A 19,230-nucleotide genomic window follows, 5' to 3' on the forward strand; every position below is an offset into this window, starting at 1 on the left:
GTCTGATTATATGTTCACATAACTTCTCCCTTTCAGTCTATCAACCTTCCTGCTACTTCTTTCGGGTGCACTAAGTGCCACAACAGACTACCAGAACTGCAAGGAAAAGGAGGTGAAACGGTTGGTCAATTTCACTGTTCATTAAGCCCTTGTAAAAGTGAGTAAGAGAAAGAGAAGGTTAAAGAGATTTCGTATTTTTTACATTTCACTTTTATCTAGGGTTGGCTATCACAAAAGTGATAGTCACTGTCTGTGCAGTAGAGCTATGTCTACTGCACATATAGTGAAAACCTAAAAACATTCACAATGAATTTGGCCAAAAAAAGAAAAAGAAGAGGAAGAAGAATTTTCCTCATATTATCCAATTTAAAAAGCAAAACTTCTTATACAGGATAAATTATTTTAAAAGTAATTATCCAGTTAGCTGAGTACCTAAGTGCCATAAGTAAATGGTTAATAAATATTTACTGATTAACTGAAAAGATGAATTCAGATTGATTTTACTCTCAGAGCTGCCAACATTGCAGGGACTCTTTTCACCTTTTCTTTATATTCCCAAATATCTTCTCTACTTAAAAATTTTCAATTCAATGAAAAATACTTAAGAAGAATCAACTTTATATGTGTTACTCAAAATATATCACTAGTAGGAAAAAAAACATAAAAATAATCATTTATTTTGTTTAACTTAAAAAACTGTTATGAAGGGTTTGGAGGTCCAATGATGAACATAAATAGCAGCCTGAATATGCACATATCAGAAGATAGCTGGTATTTTTGCAAACAAGTGTGTGTCTACAAAGGAAAACTCATTGCAAATGGTTTATAGGTCAGTGACCTAACCACGAAAACCAGGCTCTAGGTGTTAAAATGGTAACTCACTGGAGAAATGTATATGTGAAGCCAAGGGAGGAAGATAAATTAAAAGATGTTAAATAATTAGGTTCTAGCTTACTGCACTCCCATTTTAGCAAGAATAAAGTTCTTTCTCTTTTCCTTTTGGAGAAAGAACTTTATTCTTGCTAAAATGAAAATGCAATAAGCTAGAACCTAAATTTAGAGGGAATTAAAATAAGGTTATAAGAGGCCTAAGACATCTTATTTCTAATTATTACTTCATAACAGCAGGTGCTCCCAAAGACAGAATGCAAAGCAAACTGACCAAGTATACTGACTGTTAGTAAAGGTGTCTTAAGTGGACAAGCAAATGTACAGATGTATAGGAAGCATTACTCAAAAGGTTTTCCAGCTCAGCAACCAAGGAAATTTTGCCAGGTTTTAGGGAAAAGTGGGGAGTTGTAAAAAATTGAAATTAGTTAATTAAACCCAAGAAGTAAATCACTAGAGGCACTACAGGGAACAGTAATTACAAGGCTGCTTTTCTTTTTGCCCTTGTAACTGCTCCTAAACCACCTATTATCATTCTTAAGCACTACAGTATTAGGTCACAGTGAACATACAACTTGAATCATGTCACTGGATACCATGAGCATTATCTACAGCCAGGGTCCCCCTTATCCATGAGGGATTCCAAGATCCCCAGTGGATGCCTGAAACTTGTTTTTTCCTGTACATGCATACAAACGATAAAGCTGAATTTATAAATTAGGCACTGTAACAGGTAAGAGATAAATAATAACCAATAATAGAACAATTTTATTATAAAACAGCATAATAAAAATGATGTAAATACAGTCCTCCCCCCAACTAAATATCTTATTTTATACTCACCTATTTTCAGACAGTGGTTGACCACATAATTAGTGGCTACGGATAAGTGAAACTTATCACTGTGGATAAGTGAAAGTGCAGAAAGTAAACCCAGAAAGCAAAACCACAGATAAGAGGGAACTACTGTATCACTATAGAGAGCTGGGAACTTGAGCAAGAATGGGTAAGAAGGGCAACACTATTACAACTCAGAAGCACATGAGAGGAATAGCAGAGATCACATTATACCAACAGGAAAATGCGAGAATTCTAGGGCCATTATTGTATCCCATATTTATCAAGTGTACTTCATGGCTGAGGTGACTAGCAGAAATATGAATCATAAAGAACAATAGACACTTGGCATCCATAGATTTTTTAACAATTATAAGTTTACCCTTTTTCAAGCAATCCACGACATGAAGTACTTTATCATTTTCTGGTAAGTGAATTTGAACCATCAACTTCCCAACCCTGTATAAGAATTTTGATGGCCCTGTTTCTGCTCTTAAGAGTATTTGACGGTTCTTCTAGAGCATTTTACAGAAATATTTACGAACTTGAAACTTTTTTAAAACATCAAGAGGTGTATAATTCATAAATGCCTATTGTAAGTCCTAATTCTATTAATAGACTTTTTTAACCACAGAATTCCTAAACTAGGAACCACTATATATTTACATACATTACATAACCTGTTAAAGAAAAAAACCGTAAAGGAGAATTACAGGACAAGCCTAAAGAAGTGGGAAGCAAGTAGTCATGATGCTGCTTGTATATAACACATCCTGCAGACAGCACAAAGCTCAACCGAATGCTTTTTAACAATGGATCTGTGCCATAACCTCTGCCTCCCTTCTTACTAAGAATAAACCATCCATGCTGCTACTTAGGTGATCTACTTGTACACACTGCTTTAACAATTTTCCACTCTTTCTTGCATCATCAGTTTATTCCTCTCTATTGGAACACTCCCATTAGTATGCTATTTCTCTCCTATTTAAAAAAAAAAAATCCTTTCTTTACTCCAACTTCTCCTTTAAGCTGCCACGTTTCTCCTCCCACTCTCCCTTGAACCTGGTCCATCTTTAACTTCAGCTATAAATAAGATTTTCATAGATGAGTACTCTTCCTTCCTTCAAACATTTACATCACTTTCAGATATTCTGAAACACAAATGACTTTTTCTCTTAACCTCACTGAGTTTTCTTCTCTAGCCACCTCTACTAATTGTTCCTCTTCTCCTAACCCCTTTACTAAAGGTGCCCCAAGGCTAAAATTTTAAATCTTCTCTATCTGTATTTACTATACAGCATCAATGTTACATTTTGATATGGTTTGGCTGTCTCCTCACCCAAATCTCATCCTGAATTGTAGCTCCCATAATCCCCATGTGTCATAGGAGGGACCTGGTGGGAGGTAATCAAATCATGGGGGAGGATTGTTCCCATGTTGTTCTTGTGATGTTAAGTCTCATGAGATCTCAAGGTTTCATAAAGGACAGTTCCCCTGCACATGCTCTCTTGCCTGTGTCATGTAAGACAGGCTCCTCCTTCACTTTCTGCCATGACTGTGAGACCTCCCCAGCCATGAAGAATGGTGAATCCGTTAAACCACTTTTTCTTTATAAATTACCCAGTCTCAAATATTTCTTCACAGAGTATGAAAATGGACTAATACATACCTTTAAATACCATCTACAATTAGTAACTTCCACAGTTCTTCCTTCATCTCAGACCTCTTTTACTGAACTCTGGACCAATGTGTCTAACTGCTTCCTTAAGCTTTCTACCTGACAGACATCTTAACATATTCAGAATGAAACTCCTGATCCTCTCCCCCAAATGTACTCCTTTTATCATATAATCTTCTCCTTCTTTATTAAATGAGCTCTCTATATTTTCCATTATTCAGGCCAAGCACTCTTGGAGTCATTCTTAACTCATCTCTTTCTTGCATAACTCAAATTCAATCCAGTAGCATATACTGTTATTCAAACCAAAATTATCTATCACCTTGAATCTTCTACATGGTCTCTCTGCTTCTGCCCTTGCTCCCTGAAAATCTATTCTCAAGCTGGCAGCCAGTATTTCTTTAAAACTACAAAGCAGATGATGACACTCACTAATGGCTCCCTATCTCATTCAAAATGAAATCTAAGTTCTTAAAAGATCTAGATTCCCAGTTACAACTCTATTTACTCCCTACTACTCTCTCCTCACTTTGCTGCAGCCACATTGATCTTGAGGCTGTTCTGTGAATGCATCATTAATATTCCTGCCTCAGGACCTTTGCACTTGATGATCCTTCAGCTCATTCTCTCACCTCCTTGAGGTCTTTACTCACATGTTACCTTATCGGTGAGACTTTCCTTGACCACCCTACTGAAAATTCACACTCTTCTCCCTATACTCCAAACTCTCTCTCTCTGACCAGCTGCTTTATTTTCCAGAATCACTATCTAAGGTACTACATATTTTATTCATTTATCCTGCCCGTTATCAACTTCTCCACCCTGGATGTAAGCTTATTCAAGTTAAGGATTTTTATCCATTTTGTTTTCAGTGTGATAACTCCTAAAACAGTCCTCAATGAGTAAGACCAGCTTCAAATTTCTCAGGAAGAATAACGGATAGTAGAAAAAATTAAAGCAAAGCTTTCAAAGTTCAGAGGAAAATCATTTTAAACTAGAAACATACACCCAGCTAAATGATCAATCAACCGAGAAAATAAAATTAAAAATGTTTCTAATATGCACAACTCAGAAAATTCATCTTCCATTTAGCCTTTCTGAAGTTGTAATTAAAGGAATCTATGGATGACGACAAAAATGGGATACAAAAAGCAGTACAACTAACTCAGTAGTACAGTGAAAAGAAATCACAGAAAGACAGGCCAGCAAAAGGCCAAGGAAGTTCTGGTTTAATTTAAATAGAATATTAAGGTTGAGAAATTTCTTCAAAAAGAGTGAAAATAACTTTACAAAAATGTTACTTCATGATTTAGGAGCTCAAAAGTACAACTATGGTGCACTATTAAAAAAAAATACAGGCATAAATCTCTCATGAGCAGTAAACAAAAAGAATGGCAATTTATGATTTAAAAAATTATACATATACCCCAAAAAATGATAAATATGTGAAAGAAAATACATGATTTTGAGCAAATGAAATAACTTTTATTCTGGGAAAAATATGTCTACTGCTCAGATAATTCTGGAGAGAAAACAGAACCAAGTGATATTCTGAAATGATGCATAATCTCTATATGAGAAACGTAATTGCGAAATAAGAAATAAAATATAGGCCAGGCGTGGTGGCTCATGCCTATAATCCAGCACTTTGAGAGGCCAAGGCAGGTGGATCACTTGTGCTCAGGAGTTCAAGACCAGCCTAAGCAGCATGGCAAAACCCCATCTCTACAAAAAATACAAAAAGTAGCTAGGTATGGTGGCTCATGCTTGTGGTCTCAGCTATTTGGGAGGCTGAGGTGAGAGGATTGCTTATGCCTAGGAGGCAGAGGTTACAGTGGGCTGACATCATACCACTGCAATCTGGCTTGGGAGACAGAGTGAGACCCAATCTAAAAAATAATAATAATAATAAATTAAATATATATGAAATATATTATTATTTCTCTACTTTGTTAAAAGTCATTTATCAGTAATCATAAGATATCCTGATAATCAAAAATACTGAAAATAATAAGTGTTAGCAAAATGTAGAGAAAGTGGAACCTGGCCAAGTGCAATGACTCACGCCTGTTATCCTAGCACTTTCAGAAGCTGAGGTGGGAGGAATGCCTGAGCTCAGGAGTTTGAGACAGTCTTAGCAACATGGAAAAACCCATCTATACTAAAAATACAAAAAATTAACCAGGCTTGGTGGCATGCACCTGTAGTCCCAGCTACTCAGGAGGCTGAGGAAGGAGAATCGCTTGAACCTGGGAGACAGAGGTTGCAGTGAGCTGAGATCGCGCCACTGCATTTCAGCCTGGGCAGCAGAACAAGATTATCTCAAAGAAAGTAGGACCCTCATACACTGCTGACAAGAATGTAAAATGATGCAACTACCATGGGAAATAGTTTGGTGGTTCCTCAAAAAGTTAAACATGGAATTACAATATGACCTAGCAATTCCACTCCTAGGTACATATTCATATGAACAGAGAATAGGTACTTGAACAGGTACATGTACACATGTTTATAGGAGCACTATTTAGAGTAACCAAAAAGTGGAAGCAAACCAAATGTCTATGAACGAATAAATGGATAAACAAATGGAAAAGCATTCAGCCAAGAAAAGTAATGAAGTAATAAGTGCTACAATGTGAAAATTGGAAATATTATGTTAAATGAAAGAAACCACCCACAAAACATCACATCTTATATGGTTACGTTTATATTAAATATACAGAACACATAAATCTATAGAGACAAAATACAGTTTGAAGGCTGTCAGAGCCTAGGGCTAAGGCAGAATGAAGACAAACCGTTTAACAGGTAATCCTTTACTACGGCACGATGGAAATGTTCTGAACTCGTTAGAAATGGAAGGTGGCAGAACACTGTCAACGTACTAAATGCCATGGAATTGTTCACTTCAAAATGGTGAATTTTGTTATATTAATTTCACCTCAATAGATTACCTTGAAATAAAAGACATTCTCCTTTCAGTTCACTCTATTTTCTTATTTCCAGAGTAAAGATTTCCAAAGATGTGTATGATGTTAATTTAACTTTGGAAGGCTCTCAGAAACTAGTATTTATGGTTTGGAGGTAAGGAGCTTATCTGAGGTTTAGTAATTCTTTAAGTTTCATTTCAGGTGGTTTTTTTCCTCTATTAAATTCAAGTAAAGCTAAATGTAATAGATTTTTGAAATGGTATATCAGTTCATCTCCGTATGATAGGATTCAAAATAATTTTCTTTTCATTTTTTTAAGTTAACATTTATTTTTTAGACAAATATAGGGATTTGCTATGTTGCCCAAGTTGGTCTCCAACTCCTGAGCTCAAGCAATCCATTCACTCTGACTTCCCAAACTGCTAGGATTACAGGTGTGAGCCACCATGCCCAGCCTGGATTAGTGGTAATTTTTATATTCTTCATGTTTTTCTATATTTACCAAACTTTCTAACAAAAAACAAATCACAAAAAAAAATGCCTACAATTTATTAAAAGGAGACAAACATTAAATAAAATGGGAATGGGTACTAGAAGAAACCACTGTGGGAAAGGATCTGGGTTATTCTAACTTGACACTCAGGATGTAAAAAGTTAAACATGTTTCAGACCAAGAATGATTTAAGGGCATCAGGATGCACATACAATTTAGACAGACAAAACAAACAAGAAGAGAATAAAGAAATATACATTTTACTATAAATATATGATTATATCAAAGATTTATTCTTCTTTAAAATTCTGAGATCTCAATACTTGTGTACTTCTTACTATAAAAGAACCCAGTAAGGACTGCGGAGTTTCCCAGCAGTAACCCAGTTCTTAAGTCATTTGATCGCTTACATTAAATGGGGAAAGAGATGAGAAGCACAGAAGAGACAAGGGAAAAGTCAGTTTCTTTGATGCAGAAAAGAAATTGTCTCATTTATTTTAACTCTCTCAACAAATCAGTGATGAACAAACATTTAAGTGATCTAAAGCTGGGTTTCTGAAATCGTGTAAGTGACACATACCAGGAAGCATTAAATAAAATACACAAAGAATATAATATAATACAGCATATAACATCTCCCAGGTAGTTGGGGTAAGAATTAAACTTTTGTTTCAGTTTCATTTATATCTATAGGACTCAGCTCATAAATATACATTTTATTCCTTTCTATGGGTTGTAATGGGGGAAACAATTGGAAATGTTATCTGATATACCTTCAACTCTAAGTTCAATCATTCTAATTTCCTACTCCTTTAAACAATGTTGTGGGGCGGAGAACAGAAAATAAAAGGCCTGTGGATACAATAAGTGTTCCCTAAGGAAACTGCTGAAGTCTGCTGGCGAAAAAAAAACATTTTTAAAAGACACCTGGAAGATTCAGCCAACTGAGAAGAAAAACAATGAGCAAAGGGAAAAGAATGGAAACTGGTGACTGAAAGTAGGAGGTAAGACAGAAACAGATCAGGAAACTGAGTAACTGTGTTGCAGGGGCAACACTATTCCCTGAAGAAGTCTTCAATCTAAATTTGGCAGAAGTACACACACATACTTTTTTTTTCCCCACCCCCACAAGTATCTATGGAACACATTACTGTGGTAAGGGTACTGAGAGTATTCCATTTTAAAATGTATATCTTGAATATATATATGCTTACCTTTTGGGAGAACTTTACTGGTCCACAAATCCGGCTGACATGTGAAAATGCATGTTCTTGTTATAGATCAAAGATGACTTAGGCTCAGTACAATAGAGTTCTCCAGACACAAGTCTTGGTTATTAAACAGAAATTGAAGAGGAATCTAGAAACAGAGACGAGCCAAGTTCTTCCTCAACTTAGCTGCTGGAAAAACAGCATCTCCCTAGAAAAACAAATAAATAAAATAGCTTCAAATGCTCTTATCCCGGGAGGAACCCTAATTAATATCAAACAATTCAAAAGGCAGTCAAAAAAAAATTCCTATCAAAATATTTAAGTTCTTAGAGGACAAACGTTAGACTACTCATTAATCACTCTTTCCTTCGCCTATGTTAACTCCTGGAAGAAAGAGAAGCATTTTGTAATACCAAAAATAAATGGCATTTTACAGACACAATACAAAAACAACAGACTTCACTATAAAACAATCACCTCTTACTTCATTTAACTTTGCACTGAAATGACATAAAAGTGTTGAAATAAGGAACCTACTATTCTAACACATAGTAAAATAGTATCACATTTTAAAATCACATAATATAAAAAATGGAAATTTGACATTTGAAAACAAATGTGAAAAAAATTTCATTGAAAATGGATTCCAAAGGATTAATAAAATATAAAATTAGAATACAGATGCATCAGTGATGATTAGGTGCTAAAATTGATTTTCACCGCTTTTTTAGATTAAAAAAACTTATCATCTTTACTAATACACCTCCATAGTCATAGACATAGATATATTTACATAAAATCTGTAAGAATAACTAAATTTCTTCACTAAGCTATCCAATTTAAGTAAGAAACCTCTTAAGAACAAAAATTACTAAACATCAACTTCCTCTAGATTTCAATCTCTATTAGTTCTTAAGGTTCAACAACCTGTTAAGAGCTTACTGGTGGCTTAGTGCATGTACAAAAAGATAGCAGCACTTTGCTAATATAATGTAAAACATAAATCAATAACATGTAACTGAAAAACAAGATGATGGATTCTAACTGAAATTTATTGAGATTCCGTAGGAATTAATTATTTCAAATACATTTCAGTATGACATTCTACTACATCAAATAACAAAAGCACACTTCTGAAAACAGGATTTCCAGAAACAGTTTTTTTGCCTTTTTAGATATACCCATTTTATTGAATACAATTCATATTTTGTTTGTCTGCTTGGTAAAGAGAATTATGCATTACATTGTGATGTTGCATTTTCTTATTTTAATTTCCAATCTAATTTGAAAAGTAACAAACAATACTTTTCTAAATTATATTACACATATGGAAAATATCTAAATATCATCAGCTGCTCCTTGCACAGCACTATATTCATGCTTTTTCATGTATGGCTAAACTAAAAATTGCTATACCACTAAAACGAAGCATGGTTTTTCATGTATGGCTAAACTAAAAATTGCTATACCACTAAAACGAAGAATGACTATTTCTCATATTAATTTTGTAAAAATATAGACCATTTTTATTCTTTGGATGGCTGTTTAAAAGATATTCAAATAGCTTTCAACTACTCCAACACATGTGTATTCGATGAAATCTGTATTTAAGTACCAATATGTATTGCCATAGTAGTATATCACTACTGTTCAGAGAATAATGGCCATTTCTCTTCAGAATGTGAGACAGTAACACGAAGAAAAAGTAACACTATAATTAATAGTTATAATGTGTTTTATTTCTAAATACATACTTTAGATAAATTTTTTATTTTAGGCCAATTTTCAATTTCTTCCACTACCAAGATCCTTAATTAACCTTCCTGTTGCGACGGGATATAGCCAATCCAAGAATAAATTGACATACCATCAGAGAAACCAAGAAAGGAGGGAAAAAAGAACACTGTGGGCAGAATTAAAAAACACAAAAAACCATCTCTACAGTAAGACTACATGAAAACAACTAAACTTTCTCAAAAATCCACATGCAGCAGGAATGTTTACCATAGCCTCACTGAAAGGATATACCAGTTCTTTTTCTAGTTATGCTCTTAGGAATTACATAAATATTGAGAAATCCAGAAATAGATATACACATGCACATATAAAAATTATTGTCAGTGTATAAGTTACTGCTGCCCTGGGACTGCAATAATTTATGTAACATCTGTTTTCATATTTTTCTAATTTTTTTCCTAATTAACATGCATATTTAACGCACAAATGCTCAGACCACCTCTTTTTTCTGCTGACTATGCCTCTTTTTTGAAGTTGTGCACTCCTAGGGAGAATTCAGGATAGATGAAAACCAAAATCTTATTGAGAGCACTAATTTTAAAAAGTAAACAACAGCGTGAAACCAATTTTCAATGAAATACTAAAGTCTTACGAGTTTTCACAAATACACTTCAATCTGCCAACAATAGTCACGTAGTAAATAAAGGCCCAATATAAAAAGTCAACATAAAAACATAATCTTATTACTTAAATCTTTTTGATTTCTTTCTAACTCTCATAAGAGCTAAGTAACCTACTAAAATATCTATTCCTTGTTTTAACAAATTGCTAGAAATTTAAAGGTTTTATGCCTTAGACAACTAAAATAAACACATTCAACATAAAGGAAATAAACAAATTGTAAACATAAGTAATATAAGTAAACATACATTTGTATATAACCAGTGACAACCTTTGAATTATAAACTTCAAATATTGTACAGATTCAATAAAAGGGGCAAGTTTGTGTTGTAAAGTTCATTCAAGTACAACACAATGAAGTTCTGAGAAGATTTTTAAGCATATTGGGTAATTCAAAATACTACTTATGCCTTTATTTATTTCTTTATTGTAGAAATGGGGGTCTCACTTTGTTGCTCAAGCTGGTCTTAAGCTCTTGGCTTCAACAGCTTATCAAACCAGTGCTACAATAACTTAAGTATTCCCAAATAACAATGCTTTACGTGCCAATACTGTGATCTCATATATACTTAGCTCACTTTATGATATGGTTTGGCTGTGTCCCCACTCAAATCTCATCTTGAATTCCCATGTGATGAGGGACGGACCTAGTGGGAGGTAACTAAATCATGAAGGCAGGTCTTTCCCACGCTGTTCTTGTGATAGTAAGTAAGTCTCACAAGATCTAATGGTTTTAAAAATGAGAGTCTCCCTGCACAAGCTCTCATCTCTTGTCTGCTGCCATGTGAGACATGCCTTTCACCTTCCACCATGATTGCAAGGCCTTCCTAGCCACATTGAACTGCAAGTCTGATAAACCTCTTTTTTGGTAAATTGCCCAGTCTTGGGTATGTCTTTATCAGCAGTGTGAAAACAGTGTAATTAATATACTTTAGAATTAATTAGTTTGTATTTTAATTGCCCCATTATGCATTTCAGTCATTTAATATTTGTTGTCTACTGTCAGGGCCATTCTAAGCCTTTGTAAGGATTGAAATTGTCTCTGCCCTCATAGAACTTATATTTTAATTGGGGAAACAAACAGCATCCAATAATCATGTAAATACCTACCTGCAAACAGAGATAAATGCAATTTTAAAATATGGGAAGAAGGAGCCATGAGATTTTATAAAAGGAGACATGATATAGCCCAGAGATCAGCAAAGGTCTAAGAAAGACTGTTTGAAATGAGCTCTGAAAGGTATGGGAAGTATTCCATATGGAGCACAGCAAGCGCAAAGGTCCAAAAGCAGGTGTGAGACCAGCACCCTCCAATACCCGTTTGCTTCTAGGCCTATAACTGAAGTCCCAGCAGGCCCCAGAGGTGAGGTGGAGAGTATGACCCATGATGAAGTACACTATACTCGAAAAAAAAGTGTTTGAGTTTTCTAGTTTATATAAACAGAAATGTGGAGAACAGGCATGGAAATGTATATTAAGGGTGTGGGGTAATGGTGGAAGGAACATGGAGTTGGATCAGGCTGAATTTTTCAACTTGGGCCCACTAAGTAGGGACTCCGCATTTAGTGTTGCAGCTCAGGGAGTTAAAAAAAAAAAAAAAAAAAAAAAAAAAAAAAGGTTCTACTGGTTTATTTGCTTGGTAGGTTGAAATGTGGATTAAAATAAAGGCCACTATGAGCAAACTGGAAATGCATGATTTCTCTTGGTTTAATGTAGAGGAAAGGATCCAAAGGCTTAGGGAGATTGCAATGATGGAATGGATTAGTGACTTTATATCTACTCATCCCAACTGGGAGGGTCCAGAAGATACACCCTTGACCAATGCCTTGTGAAACAGAATTATGAGGGCAGTACCTCCATCTTTAAAGAGCCCTATAATTGCTTTTCTCTATATGTCAGATCTAACAGTGGGAACTGCAGTCACTCAACTACAAAATTTAAATACAATAGGAATAGTTGGATCCCAAGGTGGCAGGGGCTAAGTGGTGGCACACAACCATCTAAGGCAAAGTGGGCATAGCTACTGTAATGGAAAGCAAAGGCAAAGCAGCGATCAGAAGAGTCTGACTCATGTAGAGCTCTGGCACTGGCTAATTAATCATGGTATTCCTAGAAGTGAATTTGATGGGAAGCCTGCTGCATTCCAACTTAGTTTATACAAACAGAAAACTTATAGGTCAAATGGATAAAAGACTAATTTGAATCATAAAAACAAAGAATCATGGCTTAATTTCCAGGCTTGAGCCAGTTTACAGACCCAGAAACCCATGAACGAAAGAGAGGCTGGGTCCTTTTGAGGAAAGACCTCATTCCATTACCAACAATTTATACAGTGAATCTTTCTCAAATCCCTCCCCAAGGACACCTACGGCCTTTTACCAGGGTAACCATGCACTGGGGAAATGGAAATGATCAGACATTTCAGGGAACTACTGGACACTGGCTCTGAGCTGATGTTGATTCCAGCGAACCCAAAACGTCATTGTGGTCCTCCAGTTAAAGCAGGGGCTTAAGCAGGTCAGGTCATTATTGGAGTTTTAGCTCAGGTCCAACTTAGAGTGGGTCCAATGGGTCCCCAGACTCATTCTGGCACTGGCCATTTCCCCAGTGCCAGAATGCCTAATTGGCACAGGCATACTTAGCAGATGGCAGAACCCCTACACTGGCTGACTGGTAGAGTGAGAGCAGTTACAGTGGGAAAGGCCAAATGGAAGCCATTAGAGCTGCCATTACCTAGAAAAATAGTAAACATTCCTGGACGGATTGCAGAGATTACTGCCACAAGACACAGGGGTGGTGATTCTCACCACATCCCCATTCAACGCTCCCATTTGGCCTGTGAAGAAGACAAATGGACCTTGGAGAATGACAGTAGATTACCAGAAGCTTACCTAAGTAGTGGCTCCAAATGCAGCTGCTGCACCAGATGTGGTTTCATTGTTTGAGCAAATTAACACATCTCCTGGTACCTGGTATGCAGCCATTGACTTGGCAAATGCCTTTTTCTCCATTCCTGTTCGTAAGGCCCACCAGAAGCAATTTGCCCTCAGATGACAAGGCCAGCAATATACCTTTACTGTCCTGATACATTCAGGGGTGTATCAATTCTCCAGCTTTGTGTCATAATCTTATTCGGAGAGATCTTGATCACTTTTTGCTTCCACAAGATACCATACTGGTCCATTACATTGCTGACATTATGCCCACTGGATCCAGTGAGCAAGAAGTAGCAAACACACTGTACTTACTTACTGGTGAGACATTTACATGCCACAGGATGGGAAATAAATCCTACTAAAATTCATGGACCTTTCACCACAGTAAAATTCAGTGGATCCAGTGGTGTGGGGCCTGTAGATATTCCTTCTAAGGTGAAGGATAAGTTGCTGCATTTGGTACCTCCTACAAATAAGAAAGAGGCACAACGCCTGGTGGGCCTATTTGGATTTCAGAGGCAATACATTCCACATTTGGGTGTGTTACTCCAGCCCATTTGTCAAGTGACCCAAAAGGCTGCCAGTTTTGAGTGGGGTCTAGAGCAGGAGAATGCTCTGCAACAGGTCCTGGCTGCTGTGCAATCTGGTCTGCCACTTGGGCCATATGACCCAGCAGATACAATGGTGCTGGAGGTGTCACTGGCAGATAGAGATGCTGTTTGGAGCCTTTGGCATGCTGCCATAGGTGAATCACAGTGGAGGCCTCTAGGATTTTTCAGCAAGGCCCTGCCATCTTCTGTAGATAACTACTCTCCTTTTGAGAGACAGCTCTTGGCCTGTTACTAGGCTTTGGTGGAAACTGAATGTATGACTATGAGTCATCAAGTCACCATGCTACCTGAACTGCCTATCATGAACTGAGTGCTTTCTAACACATCTAGCCATAAAGTGGTTCATGCATAGCAGCATTCCATCATCAAATGGAAGCGGTATATACATGATAGGGCTCGAGTAGGTCCTGAAGGCACAAATAAGTTACATGAGGAAGTGGCTCAAATGCCCATGGTCTCCACTTCTGCCACCCTGCCTTCTCTCCCCTAGCCTGCACCGATGATCTCATGGCGAGTTCCCTATGATCAGTTGACAGAGGAATAGAAGACTACGTGACCTCAGCAGAGGAGGATTTTAATAATCAAGCGGCTGGGATGACCCTTTGTGTGGATATGACACGGCCTCTTTCCCCAGCTGCCCCTGTCATTCGCCCAATGGGCCTGTGAACAAAGTGGCCATGATGGCAGGGATGGAGGCTACGCATGGGCTCAGCAACATGGACTTCCACTCACTAAGGCTAACCTGGCTACAGCCACTGCTGAGTACCCAATTTGCCAGCAGGGAAGACCAACAGTGAGCCCTTGATATGGCACCATTCCTCAGGGTGATCTGCCAGCTACCTGGTGGCAGGTTGATTATATTGGACCTCTTCCCTCATGGAAAGGGCAGAGGTTTGTCCTCACTCAACTAGAAACTTACTCCGGATATAGGTTTGCCTATCCTGCACGCAATGCATAGACTAGCACCTATGGACTCATGATATGCTTTATCTACCGTCATGGTATTCCACACAGCACCCTCTGACCAAGGCACTCATTTTACAGCTAAAGAAATGTGGCAGTGGGCTCATGCTCATAGAATTCACTGGTCTTCCCATGTTCCCCATCATCCTGAAGCAGCTGGATTGACAGAATGGTAGAATGGCCTTTTGAAGTCACAATTACAACGTCAACTAGGTGACAATACTTTGCAGGGCTTGGGAAAAGTTCTCCAGAATGCTATATATGCTTTGAAACAGCATCCATCATAAGGTACTATTTCTCCCACAGCCAGGATTCACAGATCCAGGAATCAAGGAGTGGAAGTAAAGTGGCACCACTCACCATCACCCCTAGTGATCCACTAGCAAAATTTTTGCTTCCTGTTCCCACAACATTACATTCTGCTGGCCTAGAGATCTTAGTTCCAGAGGGAGAAATACTGGCACCAGGAGATAGAACAATGATTCCATTAAACTGGAAGTTAAGATTGCCACCAGGACACCTTGGGCTCCTCCTACCTTTAAGCCAACAGGCTAAGAAAGGAGTTACGGTGTTGACTGGGGTAAATGACCTGGACTATCATGATGACATCAGTCTACTACTCCACAATGGTGGTAAGGAAGAGTAAGGAATACAGGAGATCCATTAGGGCGTCTCTTAGTATTACCATTCCTTGTGATTAAGGTCAATGGGAAACAGCTCAATCAAGGTAGGACTAGAAATGGTCTAGAACCCTCAGGAGTGAAGGTTTGGGTCACTCCACCAGGGGAATAAACCACAACTGGTCGAGGTGCTTGCTGAAGGCAAAGGGAATACAGAATAGGTAGCAGTAAAAGGCAGTCATCAATACAAGTGCAAAATCAATACCAGCTACAGTCATGTAACCAGCTGTAGAAATGTGGACTGTAATTGTCATGAGTATTTCCTCCTCCTTTTGTTAAAGACATGTTTGTGCACGTGCACACTTACACTAAGAAAATATCTTCATTTTAATTCCTTTCTCCTTTATCATGTGACATAAGATTTACTGACTTTATATCAGCATTTAAGTACTGTTAACTATATGCAATAGTATTTGGGTTGGGAATTGGTGCATTTCCATAATACAACAAAGATAGTTGTATTATGCTAGGCATAATTATAACCTTATTATTGTTTTTATATAAGGATTATGTAAGACTTTGCATGGATTATGTATGGGTTTTTTATCGGGAGATGTGTATGGGTTCAAGTTGACAAGGGGTGGACTTGTGATGGTTATTATGGAGTGTCAACTGCACTGGAATGAAGGATACAAAGTATTGATCCTGGGTGTGTCTGTGAGGGTGTTGCCAAAGTAGATTAACATTGAGGCAGTACGCTGGGAAAGGCAGGCCCATCCTTAATCTGGGTGCAATCTAATCAGCTCCCAGTGTGGCTAGAATGTAAGCAGGCAGAAAAACGTGAAAAGAGAGACTGGTCTAGCCTCCCAGCCTACATCTTTCTCTCGTGCTAGACGCTTCCTGCCATTGAACATCAGACTCCAAGTTCTTAGTTTTGCAACTGAGACTGGCTCTTCTTCTTCCTTAGCCTGCATACGGCCTACTGTGGGACCTTATGATCATGTGAGTTAATAATAAACTTTCCTTTATATATATATATTCTATTAGTTCTGTCCCTCTAGAGAACCTGAACACACTGAGTTAGAAATAAATTTAGAATTTTCCAGGATATGAGTAATTGCAAAAAATGGAGGTCTAAATACATTATCTTCGCAAAGGAAACTCTCTTCACACATCCAATAACTTCCTAGTCTCTAGCTATTACGCCACAACAAAAAAGTATATGACATTTTATAATCTGGCAAACTCGTTTAGCCTAAAATTGGTTAACTCCATGGGGCATTATTTGCATTTTATGTCTTATCTTAAATGTTGAATAATAGTCACCATTTATTGAAATGCCTGCTCTGGGACAGAGGTATACTAAGCACTCTAAAAATATGCTTTAGGTTATCAATCTTCACAACAATCTTAAAACATAAAAATCCTCAAGCCCATTTTTCAGATGAGGACACTGAAGTTAGGGAAGTGTAAAGTCGTTAGAAAAGCAAGTAAGTGGAGGGAAGGGGAGGGACAGCAGGTGTTGGGGGAGCAGGGAGGATGGGAAGGGATAACATGGGGAGAAATGCCTGAAGTAGGCAATGGGGTGGGCAGGGGATGGAGACGGCAAACCACCATGGCATGTATGTACCTATGCAACAATCCTGCAGGATGCAGGATGTGCACATGTACCCCAGAACCCAAAGTACAATAAAAATAATAATAATAAAAAATAAAAGCAAGTAAGTGATAGAGTCATACTTCCAATTTAAGGTTCCCTGAACCTACAGCCCAAGCCCTTTCCACTAAAAAGTAGGATAGCACGTGTAGTGTCAGAAGTGTGAGCTCTTAAGTAAATCAACCTTGGTTACAATCCTGGCTGGTATTTCCTACTGGTAATATCTTCTCACCAGTAATTCCTACCTTGCTATAAGTATTAACATTTTAGAGAATGTAAGTGAAGATTCTGACAAGATACATAGTTGTACATCACTATTAACATCATGTGTTCCTCTACCACAGGAGTGGCAGCTGAGGAAAGACTTAGAGCAGAAGGCTATTCACAGATTGTCCTAAGGCTGACCTGAGCTTTGAAAATTTCATGGTACAGAGAATAGCAGGTCATTAAGAATAACTTATTCGGTTTACTTCCATCCTTTCCCAATATGTAAAAAAAAAGGGGGGTTCTATCAGGGGGTTCTATCACAAAAGTCAGAAGCCAATAGCCTAAAAGCCATCAGTAGGGAATGTAGCAGTGGTTCTAAAACTTTAGTGTGCATATTAAAAATCACTTGAGAAGCTTATTAAAATGGAGACTCACAATCAGATTTTCCCAAATACTCTGATACAGTAGTGGAAGAGAATACTTTTCCAGCTTTCTAAAAATATATGTACCAAGTAAAACCATTTTGCATTCTTCAGCCACATAATTTTCAAATTATTTGTTGAACATATATATTAATTCAGTTGGTCCAATTAAAATGAACCCAACTTAATATGAAAATTTCAGATATTTCTCTGAGTAACACTACCAATGTTCCTCCTCAATAAAAAAAAGGAATGATCAAACTAAAGCAGTTTTAACTATACATAAAACACCTTCACCAGATTTGATTTTCTTTAATACAGAATTTACTTTTCTGATTAAAAACTCATTTACTGATCATCTATAACTCATTTACTCAGTAAGTCATTTATTGGTATACATACTAGAAGACACAGAAATGTTTAAAGGAGATGAATGGTGCATAAGGAAAATTTTGTTGCAGAAGTTATACATAAGAGGGTCTAATATAATAAGTTACCCAAAGAAAAACATTTTAAGAATAAAAGCTTACATACTGCCCTGCTTGGTGACACCAATGGGCACTAACATACACTGACAGCAAAGCAGTATTCAGGACAGAAAATGTCTACCATATTTCCTGACACTTCCAATCACTCACAAAATTAAAAGGATATCCACTTTCCCTTCTGAATGAACCACAACTGTCGCTACGGAACACAGCCGACCCAACAGCTCCCATCAAGCTGATCTACTGCCATACTAAGTAAGTCTAACAACAACGTTCCGGTGACTTACAGGTTCTTACAAATTCTAAAACTCTAAACTTTCACCCAAGGTTAACAGGACTTATTTTTTAATTTTGAAATTCTAACATAAATATGATTCTTTCAAGGTTCTCTGTAAAGTTATATGCAGGCAGCTAGTTTTTAAATTAATGCATAGTATTTCCTTGTATTCTTCTAAAACAAAGATACTCACTAAGTTTGTTTGTTTTTACCCTAAGACTTATAGCATGACCGTGCAAGGGAATAAAAAGCCAAAGACAGTAAAAGTTTCTTGAAAATGGACTTTAGTAACAAGAACATCAATTGAGTGCTATGCTGTTGATATTTATATGGTGTATCTCACTTAATGCCTACCCTTCTTCCCTCTCTCCTCCCCCAGAAAAACAGGTAGGAAAAACTCAAAAACACTAACTTGCCCAATATCTCATAACAAACGGTAAAGCTGGGATTTTAAATCAAGCAATCTGACCCCAGTATCCATTTAGTCTTAACCATTACACTATGCTATGCTGATTTAAAAGGAATTGTAATCATGGGAAACTTGGTTTACATTATCATTACCCACTCTGTTCATAAATTTTCTTCAACTTTATA

The 19,230-nt window shown here is 37.2% G+C and overlaps 1 protein-coding gene across 13 annotated transcripts in view; it reads right to left on the reverse strand.

The window, feature by feature from the left end:
* TBC1D5 (TBC1 domain family member 5) overlaps positions 1 to 19,230 on the reverse strand; it is a 584,223-nt gene that overhangs the window by 440,125 nt on the left and 124,868 nt on the right. For all 13 annotated transcript variants that reach the window (XM_074405700.1, XM_074405701.1, XM_074405702.1 and 10 more), the window contains one exon: positions 8,041 to 8,245. The gene's annotated coding sequence lies outside the window, so the exon portion shown is untranslated. The remainder of the gene's footprint in view (positions 1 to 8,040; positions 8,246 to 19,230) is intronic.

The sequence above is a fragment of the Saimiri boliviensis genome, chromosome 9 (assembly GCF_048565385.1).
Source record: "Saimiri boliviensis isolate mSaiBol1 chromosome 9, mSaiBol1.pri, whole genome shotgun sequence".
NCBI classification, from domain to species: Eukaryota; Metazoa; Chordata; class Mammalia; order Primates; family Cebidae; genus Saimiri; species Saimiri boliviensis.